General features: G+C 39.0%; 1 long non-coding RNA gene across 1 annotated transcript in view; it reads left to right on the top strand.

Annotated features, from left to right (window-relative positions):
- Window positions 1–1,873: 1,873 nt before the first annotated feature.
- The window catches only part of LOC125322258, a 74,989-nt gene continuing 64,014 nt past the window's right edge, over window positions 1,874–12,848 (top strand). Inside the window, exon 1 of the long non-coding RNA XR_007201911.1 lies at window positions 1,874–1,973. This is a non-coding gene — a long non-coding RNA (uncharacterized LOC125322258). The remainder of the gene's footprint in view (window positions 1,974–12,848) is intronic.

Genomic DNA, 12,848 nt, shown 5'->3' with positions numbered 1-12,848 from the left:
AATTTTTCTGTTCCATTGCTTTATGGGTAAACTCAAGTATTTCACTATTAGCATTAGGCACAAAAACCTGATCAGGAGTAAGCACACATTTCTTATGAGGTAAACTGATTTATTTGGGGGCTAGATTTCTTGGGAAAGAATCTGAGCTAAATCCTCAAGTCTCCAGTCCTGCAGGTGTTTTTACAGAAATATAATTGCTTGCAGGGCAAAGATTTCTTAAGCCTAAATGCCGTAACAGCATTTACTTCAGTAACTCTATAAACACTATCCAAAAAGAAATTAAAAATAATCTATAAAATTATGACACTTCACTGAAGATCAAGAGCTAAGTAAACAACTTTTAGGGTGACATCTCTCAGATTAATGATTGGTAATAAAAGGAAAAAAAATTTAGACGTTTACAACTCCTGGATGTTTTCCACATAATTTTCCTTTCACACACGCTAAGCAGAGGCAGATTCACTGGTTTAATATCTTCTGGTGACATTGTGTTTAAATTAAAACTGTCTACATACTCTAGAGCAAAATGGCTGTTCTGTCAGGCTTCTGGAGAAGTTACTGTTTATTATATATCTAGCCAAACAGGAAAAAAAAAAGAATCAACAATACCAGGTCTTATTTTATCCTCTAGCATTTTACACCCTGGGACCATATCCCTAAAAATTGCAAATTGGCATCATTCCGCTGGCTCTGGAGAGTGACAGCAGCTGAGATTCTGGCAGTGCTCTCCAGCTGTACATTGTATTTCCAGTGGCATGTTATTCCAGTGCTGGAGTTTTATCGCTTCTGAGGAATCCCTTTGTACACGGAGCAGAGGGAATATTCTTCCTGATGTGGAAATAAACAAGAACCACGGAGTGCTTGCTGCCAATCACTGGAAATAGTTACCTCAAGTTTATTTTCTCCCCAAGTCTGCTGGTTGCTAGAAGACACGACACTTCAAGCACACCAGAACAGACAGTGTGTCGCCATCGCGCTGAGTACGTGAGCAACAAAGAAACTTATTTTTAACAGCAAAACAATGTGCTAAATTTAGAAGAAAGCACCAAGGGAATACAAATTTAGCCATATTAAGATGCTGCAGATGATCTTGAGATGACCACAGAAGTCATTTTTTTGTTATGTTGAGCATAGTTACTCTGGCAATTTAAGGTTCATGAGAAAGTCACTGAAGAAAAACAGAAAATCCTCTTATTCCTTATGTTGCCAGTTAATCACAAACTTTGAAGCATGAAATAAGAGAAACCCGAACAAGGTTGGTTTAATTAATCTGAATATGATTTTTAATTGTCTTCCTTGATACTTCCCTAGAATTTAATAATATTGTTTCTGTGGTTGAGATGGTATTTCAAGCTCATTTATATTAAGACTGGCTTCTTCCCCACCATGCCCCAGACTCTTGATCACGATCATATCCTGGCCTAAACAAAATGGATGATGCCTCTGGTGGTGCAGGGGATTCTGCCCACTTTGTTTCCTGAGGACAACTCAGACAACTAGCTGTGGTGGTCAGCAACCCAAGTCTAGCATGTAACTTCAGTCACGGGGAGAACCCAGGATTCCCTTGTTCTGTCTTCTGCATGTTTTCTCCCAATTGGTTCATGTTTCCCCTCCCTGTTTCATGTATGAAGTTATGTATATTCATTTTCCTTCTTTAATAGCTATCAGTTCTAGAAAGTTCTTTGTACCTCGACGCCCCATTGGCTCCTTCCCTGAGTCCCTCCTATGTGTTGTTCCCATTGGTTCCCTTCCTGTCAATCTCCCCGCTTGTCTGGATCCCATTGGCTGAGATCCCTTTCCCCGCCTATTCCGTGCCCAGTATAAGAGCCCTGGACCCGCCTACCAGTTCATGTTTTCGTCTCTGCGTGTTCGCGGGTGTGGGTGTGCGTGGAATCCCTGCGGAGAGTCCCCCTCTCTTTCTTCTTTGCCTTCGCCTGCGTGCCTGCCGCGACAGAAGGGTACAGCCCCTTTGGGTGAGGAGCTCTGCCTCTTTTCCTTGTGTGTTGGGCACTGAGTGCCACCTTCCAGAGGGGTTCCAGCGTTGGCCTCAGGGCTTCTTTGTGTCGGCGCGCGAGGGGTAGACCCTCTTCTGCCGGCTCCCAGTGGCTGCTGAACCCCTCAGATGCCTTCTTTTGGGACAGACTGCAGAAAAATTAACACCTTTTTAGCCTGAATGAAAATATCTGATGAGAAATGTTCCGTAATTAACCGTCCGTTTTTTACGAAGGAAACTTCTTATTTGAATTTGTTTACTCTGCTGGGATAAGGAGACAATTAAAGGTTAGTCTAAAAGTGAAGACCCAAAGGCCTCAAGGATTTGGCTTTGTTGTCATTTTTGTTGTTGCTCTGTTGTATTGTAAATTCACAAAAAACCACTGAAATATTGTGCTGAACAAAGGCTGGACGTTGGCAAGACTTCACAGAAAGTTTTAAAATACTTTAATCATCTTTAATACAACTTGAAAAGTCTTACAGGTTTTTTTGGTGGCAGTGGTATTACTAAGATTTTTATGATAGTTTTTGGAAATATTTTAAATAGTGCGAATCGCAGTGTGTTTAGAACTCGTGTCTTTTTGAGTCAAATGTAGTATTTTCTTCACTTGATGGATAACTTACGCTTTTGACTTGATTATATAAAATGAGGCTGAATTATAAAGCCTCATTATCTGTACTGTAATTCTCAGCATTTTTTTCAATAGGGAAAACTAAGGCTTTTATTTAAAATTCTAAGTTTTGAGTGAAATGCTTGAGCATTGTTACAGAGACAGTTTCCTTCCCAGTTTCATTGCTTTTTCATCAAATGAGGTTTCTGTAATTGTCCATGCACGCCTGAAACTGGCAGCAGATAGGAAATGTGTGAAGGAAGACACAGGTTATGGAAGTATCCTTTCTATACGCATCTGTGAATTTAGTTTTACTCTTTCTGTGTAGAACATACTACATAAATGAGTTTTTTCCTGTTTATAACGATTTCCAAATGGAATTATATACAGCTTTTTTTTTTTTTTAAGTTAATGGTGAGTTTAAGACGCTTAGACCCACCCTTGCAGAACTGAACCTTTGGTGGGTTCATTTTTCTATCAGACTAAATGCTGCCTTTTCTGTACTCATTATTGCATTCCAACACCTTTTCCCCTAACCTCACATTCCTGACTGATAATTAGTTGCATATAACGTCTTTTTAAATGTATTGTTTGGCACTCGAGACTGTAAAGTGATAGCATCCATCTCGTAAAAGTGTTTGGGAATATTTTTCACTGCCAAGGGCCTTGGTCAGACATGTGCACTGAATGATCAGCTCACCAAGGGTGAGATTTCCTTAGGTGAACTCTGAAGTATCAAACCTGGTCAGTTAATTTGAAGTTCCAGGAGAAGGTGGCCACTTCCCTTGCCATTTTCTGGTCTATGCAGTTCCTGTGTATGGAACTCACCTGCCCTCTTGATGGAGGCTGAGATGAGGAGAGGGAAATAAATATGTAGAACCCACCATTTACAGTTGAGAGTCTGTGATCTGTAGATAGGAGCTTTATTTTCTTCTTATGAAGTCCTTTCTTAGAGCTCTCAGCTGTAAAATATGTTGAGACCAGTGAATTGCATTCATTTTTGGCTGATGATGGTAGAACACTAGGGCTTAATCTGGTTTCTTAAAACCTGGATTTTTAAATGAAGAATGAAGGACACTAGGCCACAAGAGTAGAACAGTAAATCAGAATTCCCAAACCCAAAGAGGACAGTGTTTACCTGCTTAAACCACGGTCCTGTTGCTATTCATGGGAAGTCATTTGAGGGAAATGGTCTTTGTCCTTAGTCCTACAAAACTCTTAACCTTGGACACCATCTAACAATAGGATGCGTAGACAGTGATTATTTCTGGCTTTCAGGTCTCCTGTCCCAGAGGGGACCCATCTTTGTTCTTTTTGGGAAGGAATTCAGTCATCAGAAAAAGTTCTAATCGTGAGAAGTTATTTGGAGAATATCCACCAGCTTGTTTAGTTTTCTTGTTAACAGATCAAAGAAAACTTATTTAATTTTTATGTAACATTCATGTATGCATACTTCCTTTCTCAGCAAAAGCTGTAACTTTACCTTGCCATAGTTTCAATTTGTTTTGTTTTATTTTAATACTATTGTGTTTAAGAGCCTGTTGCTCCAGCTGGGCTTTCTAAATCTGCTCTGGTTACCCAGTCTGTCCTCACATTAACATGAAAATGTTTCTGGTATTGACTTCTAAGCTTAGCTTATGTACCAACATCAGTTTTGACATTTGAAGAATCGGTAAAATTTTGATGGTGAGGTCTGTTTTAAACCTCCTTGTGATTAATGGGATTTTTGCCCCAGATTGCCAATTTTTTTCAGTTATGTTCCTAAGTTCTATTAAAATCCTTAAAATTGAAGTGATACACAAACTCTCCTTTTGTTTTTGTGGATACTTGAATTTAACAGCACTAAAAGTACAGAATACAACTTAAAATGCAAATTTTCACTTACCTTGGTTAATTAAATAGTTGGGTACAGTTAGAATGACCCTTGTTTTATTGTCCTCTTATCCCAGGAGAGCTAACAAATTTGAATTAAAAGTTTCCTTCATAAACATGAAAAAAACCCCCAGTAGCTGCTCTTCAGAGTATTTTCTAAACATTATGAAATCCAATTTGTGCATGTTCCTTTTCACTGCTTTACTTTAAGGCCTGAGCCTGGGGCCACATTCTGCATAAGTAATTTATATTTAAATATTTATATTTTATGTAAGTATACTCTTCTGAATTTGTCACAATAGAAAGCAATGGTCGTATGAATAATGCAAACAAGGTATCCTGTTCCTCACTGGACACAGTGTTTTACAAAGTACAGAGAAATCTCAGGCGTTTTGTGATAAAAGCCTGAATCACAACAAAGTGTAAAAGTGGAAATACGAACTTCAGGTCAACATTGCATGATCAGATTATTTGAATTGTGCACCAATAATTTTTATTCAATATAAGTATTGGCCGTGTTTGAGAAAATTCTAATAAGTTGGGTATGCTGAAAATGCTGCCAAGTTTATATTTCTTGCAGCACTGCTGTCCTTCCTGTGCTAGCACGTTAGAAATGAGCAGACACTGAGAAATTATGAAAAACATTATTCTCCTCCTAGGTTAAAACCTTCAAGACTGTTTAGCCATGCAGTAAAAACAATCAAAACACACAAAACCACATCCTTCAGGTTATAGAAGTTTGCACAATCTGATCTGTATTGATGAATTTTTTGGGGGGTTCGCTTGCTCCAAAGAAAAAGCCGAAACATTGTGGGCAGGGAATGCATTATCAGGTGTGTAGGGGAGGCCACACATCATCAAGTTGTTGTCTGATTGTCTCCGTGAGTATGAGTAACTTCCAATTCTGTTGTACCGTTATGGAGTAATTTGGTAAATTCATACTGGCTATAATAATGCACATTTCACTACGGTTTTTTTCTGTCAGAAGCAGAAGGGCTTCCATGAAGTTACCAATGAAACCTCTTTTGAATTAGAGGAATAAAAAAATTGCAGGGATTGAAGTCTGACAGATCTGTGTAACTCTCAGGGTTAAGGGATTGGAAAGAGGGAAGGCAGAGCTCTTTATTGCTCACAGAGATACAGAAGCTCAAGGCAAAGGTACTTTTTCTGGAAATAATTTATGATTAACAGACAGGGGGTTGTTCTTAATCTATAGTGTGTGGAGGCAATGAAAATGGTGCTCCTGGCTGGCAGATTGTGCTGAACTTCTGGATATACAGAGCATGTGAACTTTCAGCAGCTCAGGATCTTGACCATAAAAATCTGCCAGCTCACATAAGTTCATGTGACCCTCTGGAAGTCACAGGCAGTGTTTCCACAGACTTTAGAAGGCGTTGTGGCAAAGCTCAGTGCTGAGCTTGCAGCGCTTTCCAGAGCACTGAAATGTGGAAAAGGGGATAATTTGCTCCCTGAATCACCAGTTGTGTTGCTAGGGAGCAGAAGTTCCTAACGGAGGGGACAAAAGCACAGGAAAAGTTTGAGTTTAAGTTAGCAACAGTTTTGTCGTGAGGAATTTCGAGATTCAGTCTGACTTGGAAACAGGCCTGAGCCTACAATCCTTCCTTGTGCTGATACCCTTGGTGTTGCCATTGCTGGGAACACCTGTGATTCCCACTACCTTGGGGGAGATTTGAGGGTGCTTAGCGCTTCTCCGAACTTGGACCCTGTTGCTTACACATATGTCATGTGTTGGATTTGCAGAGTCACTCCTTTGGAAAAAAAAGCAATGTTGACTCTTTCAGTCGTTTTGGGTTTTGCTTGGGCCAGACACACTGCAAGAGTGGCTTTTCCCGTAATATTTCACCACTTCAACTGTTATTCAGCAGCAGGGAACTCAACAGCATATGAAAATGAAAACCAATCTTTTAGAACTTGTCCTGTCATTTAACCCTGGCTCAGATCTGTTTTGTCTTTCTGTGGCTCTAAATGACCAGGAGTGGATTGCTGCTCCTGGGCTGCTGCTTAAATGCCCTTAATATTCATCCAAGGAATACTATTTTCTTATTACCAGCTTTGTACTGCAAAGATGAAGATTTGACCTGAAGATTGGTTCCTGTGTGTGTTAGTTCCTCCCCCTGAAAATGTTCCTGAAAATTCGTCTTAACTTTGCCTTTGCCAGACCAGCATGGGGATATTTCTGTAGGTCCAAACAGCACTGGCTACCAAGGCATCTTAACATTTTTAGGCAGTATTATTTGGAAGCATGTGGATAATGAACAGGGAACAGGTGGGAGAAGGAAATGCTACTCCTGGTGAGAATAAAGGCCCAGAGCATCAATGATTTCATCCCATCTGCACAAGAAGTTCATGACAAAATTCCAAGATCCCCAAACTAATCCTGTAACCACAGGATCATCCTGGTCTTAGGTGAGTGTGTGGGACCATGCAATGTCTTCAGCATATTTGAAGCACCATTATTCAAACTCTTCTCTATTTTCCTAATAACTCTCCATACTCATGGCTATTTCAGAAGAACTGTGGAGACAGGCCCAAGAAAAATACGCAGTGCATGCTAATGAACATCGAGCCCATTATCAAAAACTAAAATCCTGCTCTCTGCAGAGAGTTCAAAGAACATAATACAACTTTGATTATATATCTTGTAATGCCAAATTTCCTTACAGGAGCCATGGTTCTAATTTAGTCTTATTTAAAAGCAAGCTACAAGGAAAACCACAGAATTCCATGAACCCCAGGGATGCACCCCAGGGGGTATTTGGCATATTTCATGAAACCTATTTCATTTTCAGTCCCCTGAAATTGCATCATCTCTTGTTCCACTATGAAATATTAGCATTTCCAGCCTGTACATCCTGCTGGAATGCTGTGGGAACCTCATGGATGTGTTGGGAAATTTGCCCCCTTTCCCTCAAGTTCGCTGAGTCCCCACAAAGTAATACAGTTATCTCTTGTGCAGAAAAGGTTAAATCTATTTATTTCAATACTGGAGGTCTAGAAAACATGATATTCAAGGAAGCCACATGTCAAATATATGGGACTTCTACACATCCCTGTAGGAGATTTTTCCTTTTGCCAATAGACTCTAGCTTGGCAAAATTAATATCAAATGGTTTTGTTTGTTTTTATTGGGTTGGGGTTTAGGACAAAAGCCTTGATAAGCCATGACTGTAGTATCTTCCTAATGTTAAATCCTTTTCTGGATAGGAGCTAAATGAGTCAGCCTGGTTTTAATTAGGTTTTCTTTTAATGATGAACTGAGCTAACTATAAAAATTAACTATTTCAGTTTAGTCAATCACTTCATACACGAAAGGTAAAATTTGAGATGGGAGAGTTACATTTATTTCTGTTGTTTCATTGCAGATCTCTGGAATTCATTCAGTCAAATTGCATTGCAGCAGGTATGACACTTTTTCTCTCCTATTACGAAGATCTTTTACTTTTGTGGATGTGGTCTGAAAGACAATTTCAAAAAGCAGGGTTGTGTTTGTTATGGATAATGATGCAGCTCTTCCTTGCACCTAATCGTCCATCAGTAGCCAGCTCTGGGGTGGGAAGGATCCTTTTTTTTCTCTTCCTAATCTCAGCTTTCATTTTAAGATGTTTTAAAGGTGCAGAAAGTCCTCATTTTCTCCTTTCTTCAAAGAGAGGCATTGTTTCCCTCCACTCTAGGGCCTGTTGGCTGATACTCTGGAACGTGTGGATTTTATGGTTTACATAATCCACACAAGTCTTCCTGCGAGCGTGGTGTAGAATGATACCTTTTAATTTGTTCATTAGAAAACCAACCAGGGCTGAAACAGAGTCAGAGGACTCAGCTTCGTTTCTGTCTTGTATAACCACAGCTGTATTAACTTCAGTGAGCAGTGCCTGCTGGCTTTGTGTCAGGGGAGCTTTCTCAGTTCATCCTAAATAGGAAATATTTTTTTCTTTAAATGGACAAAGTAATATTTAAAAAAAAAAAAGGAAGAAAAAGATCTCCAAAATAAAACACTCTTTGGGAGTCATCTGTTCATGTCTTCTGTATAGACCAAAGCACCCCAAGTATATATTACTGGCAGGGTAACTGTTGGAAGTTGAGTAATGTGGAATGCTCATTCTAGATTATTATCCATAAGGTCAAGTTTCCTAATTTTTCTTTCCAATATATATTTTAGGTTCTCGAGGGCAGAAGCTGTCTTTTCCTATGTCTTCCCATAAGTTCCTCTCGGCAGTCTCTAAGCATTATTGTAGATTAGCACCTAAACTCACTAGTGTACATTATGAAATAATTACTTTGTGCCAGTGCTCCCACAGTATTTGAGAGCATTTTGAATCAACACTTTCTGTAGCATTTAACAATAAAAAAGACTTTTCTGTCTTTTCCTCTGAGATCTGTGAAAAACAGTTTTTGCGTTTTGTGGATTGGCCTTCGGTTAAATAACACCCCAAATTTCTTTTCATGAATGGACTTCTCTGCTTTGCTCTGGTTGGTCTCTCATTACCAACTCCTAAAGACCTCACGTCAGAGGCAAGAGGTTTCTTTGGATGCATTGAATTCTAGGATAAGAATAAGAGCTCTTTAAACTTAAGAAAAGCGCACAAAAAACCGTCTTGTTTGAATCACATTTGTTAACAGACTTCCTTGGTGAGCAAAATACTGGCAAAGACTGAGGGCAAAGCAAGAAGGAAGAGCTCTGCACTGGTGAGACAGTGCATGGAAAGGTTACATTTACCAGGGGGTAAGATTTCTAAGCATTTAAGGGATTTCCATGGTTTTCATTGCTTCTGAAAAGCAGTTAGAAAGGTGAAACTGTAGGAGACACCTTTGCAACTCCTTTGTATTTTTGGGGGGTTTTTTTGTGTTATAAGAACATGGTCTCAAGTCAATTTATTGGCGATAAATAGGAATAATAATAACTGGTTTGTTATTGTATATATATGCAAGACGCTGCATTGACTCTTCCTAAAAAGCCCATAGAAATGTCTGGGACTCTTTTTCTTGGATATTGCAACAGAGGACATGAGAAATAAGTTTTTGGGGTTTTGAATTAAAGATCTGAAGTGGTCATCATGGACAAAAAGAACTGAAGCATTTAAAAGCATTAAAAAAGGAAAGCATATTGGTACTTCTGAGGGAATTACAGAGCTGTACAGACCACTGATCCCTTCTTAAATCTACATTACATTGCAAAAGCAGCAAGATAAAGGCTTAAGCACAACATCACTTCATGAGGACTTGTTGCCAGTTCCAGCTGTTGAAGCTGGAAAAGGAGTGAAATACCTGTGATTTTTCTTTTCATGTACAATTTGCATATCCTAACTAAACACTGCGAGGGAGACTGAGGGGAACAACAAAGGGAACAATAAGGATTTTGTCTGAGGCCAGGTCAACACTTGCCCCAGATAATGGTTGATGCCTGAATTGCTTAGAGTGGGTTCCCTCCCAGCACGGGCTGGTTTTCATCATGGTGATAAAAGAAACATTTCACACAATAACCACTGAGCCCCTTGTTATGACTTGAAAGCTGCACAACTGCTTTTTATTCCGGGACAATACGACTGAGAAATCATCTTAAGAACATGGCAATCCTTTGGTATTATATACATGACTTTCAGTAATGTCAGGGTGGGAAGACATTGTACCCCTTTTAGTACGAAACTTAAACCTGTGAATAAAACTTGTTTAGCATAACTACATAGAATTTCCTTGACGGGGTTTATTTTGGCTCCTCCACTGTCACAGATGTTCATTATTACTGAAAGAAAACACTGTAAACTCAGCAGAAACTTTAAAGGAGGAAAAGAGGAAATCTGAATAAAATCTGAAGGTGTTCTTTGTTGTGTGTGACCTGATCATCAGCTCTGAGAAAGCGTGTGAGCAAACTGCTGGGATCTGGTTTCCTCGGGGGAAAGCAGTGACGTAAATCCACTTACTCCTCATAGGAGCTGTGGAGATTATGGAGTGATTTGGCTGAGGGTCAAATGAAAGGGAACACAACGTGGAAAAAAAAAAAAAATACTTTCAAAGGTTGTTTTCAGGTTTGAAGGAGATAAGATGGGTTTTGTGGCTCTTTTATCACTTTCTCATGCCAGTGTACCTCAGATGTGCCTGGAGGAATTTGGCCCTTGCAGTTGTAGTCACTGAATTCACACGGGAGTTTTAGCTGACCTTGTCAGCTCTGAGAGCAGCGCCTAGGACAGTGCAGAGACCCTTCTGGGCTTTGAGAACTCTATTAATAGATCTGTGGCACCCAGCCCAGCTCCAGGACTGAAGGTGTGAGTTTTTTCACTCTTCTAAGGTTTTGCTTGCATGTGTTAGCACTGTATAATGCGGCCTTGCATTTCGAGATAAGGGAGGCAAACTCCCCAGCTCTCTAAAAGCATCTGGCTCTGCTTCTGCCTCAGCAAGTTTTGCACGGGTTCTGTTTTTATCCTCATTTTTATTTAGCATTTTTATCCTCAGAGCTTCTTTTCCAAGGTGCTCTAGTGGTGTTGGAATTCAAAAATCACATTACACATCAGTTGTAGAAATTCTCTCTGCTTTTTATGTGTGTGCTTACACGGATGTCTCACTAGGAACTGTTCTGCTTTCAATCCTTCCTGCATCATCAGGGCATTTTCTTGCTAATTGGCATTTTTGGTCTAAACAGACCTGTACTCTTCAGAAATGAGAGGGACTGTTTTTTTCATTCAGTCTTGTAGCTGCATTGCTCAGTGATCTCTCTCGAAAAAAGCTGCTGGTTTTGAAGTTCAGAGAAGAAAAATCCTGTCCCACATAGGTTTAAATGCACACAGCAGACACAGAATCCTTTTTATACTGTAGGAAAAACAGCTCTCCCAGTTCAATTCCCATCTAATTTACTCATGGCCTAATGTCATTTAGCTTACTAACAGAGCAAGGAAAAATGATTTAGCTGTAAAATGGGTTGTAAGCACTTTAGGTCTTCAAGGATTTTGAGAAAAAGAAAAATAGAATCATGTTGTGAAGGAAAGACAACTATTTCCCAGAAAAACACAGAAACCTATTTCTATTAGCGATTATGCTTCCTTTGAAAACATGCTTTCTTTTTTTTGGAAGGCAAACACAATGAAGTTTGAAATCATAGCAAAGGTCATAAAAAGGATTCAGCCATAAAAGGACAGATATGTATTAGCAAGTGACTTCTTCAAAAAACAGAGAGGTTTGAAATAATGGCTAGAAGTTCCTGGTATTAAGGAAAATTATTCTGTAACTTCATTATTTATTCCTTTCACTCTTCTGGCATACCAAAATTTACCTATTGAATTTAATTAAAAAAAAAAATATTGCGGAACAAATGTTCTGCAAATGCCTTTGTTAAGATTCATTTTACTTTTTTAGCATGTTTTAATCCAAAATCAGTCATGAAGATTTTCCTTGTGGTATGGTGGTAGAAGTAAAAATTCTTTCAACTTGCAAAGTTCATGTGCAGTAGACCTTAGAAATTCTTTGGACTTGTCAGTGAAGAGAAAGACAGACCAAAATACATGAGGGCAGAGGTTATACAGCAACCAGGAGGATGAAAGAAGGAACAGAACAACCCTGCTCCTTGACAGAAGAGAATTGGCAGAATCCACAAATCACAAAACCATCAAAATGAAAAAACATGGGGTTCTTTGGTGGGTGTGTGATACGGCAATAGTTCTGGAAATAGTAAAATTTGCATTTATACGTGCAGTGCCATAAATTTTAGATTTAAAAAAAAAAATAATTACTGTTTTAGTTTTGTAGAATTTATGTCAAAAAAGATCTGTTCTTCTGGTGACCATAACTGTGGCTTCACCACAATGATCATAATGTAAACAATTACATAATTCTCTTTATGGGAATCAAGAAAAATGCAAGAGAAGGAAAGGAAGAGTTTCAGAAATATCTTCCCTAGGGGTTTGCTAGACAACTTGCCTGAATTTTTGGGCTTAATTGCTTTGTAAAAAAAAGAAAAATAAGCAGGTGGAGTAAATTTAAATCAAAGCTAAATCAAATACTAAATCAAAGCAAATATCCTACAGCAGGTGGTTGACTTTTGAAAGCATTGAGAGCTGGAAGAAGAACAAAAGCTTCTGTTTTCTATTTAAAAGGTCCCTGTGATCAGACATCTAGAACAGAAATGTGGGAAGCCAAAGGAGCTTGCACTAATGAAATTAAGAACTCACACGTTAATGCTACCTCTGAAATGTGTCTTAGAGAGTAACCTTTTCTAGCAGTCCTGATTGCTCTGGGCTTTTGGTAAAGGTACAAAAAAAACCCCCCAAAATTATTTCTGTAAAATACAACACATCAGTGTCAACATAATGAAGACAAGGAAATTCACTAATCACAGAATCCTGGAATGGGTCACGATGGAAGGGACCA

This window comes from Corvus hawaiiensis, chromosome 2 (assembly GCF_020740725.1).
Source record: "Corvus hawaiiensis isolate bCorHaw1 chromosome 2, bCorHaw1.pri.cur, whole genome shotgun sequence".
NCBI classification, from domain to species: domain Eukaryota; kingdom Metazoa; phylum Chordata; class Aves; order Passeriformes; family Corvidae; genus Corvus; species Corvus hawaiiensis.
Note: the sequence above shows the minus strand (reverse complement) of the source record. Positions and strands in the feature narration are given on the sequence as shown.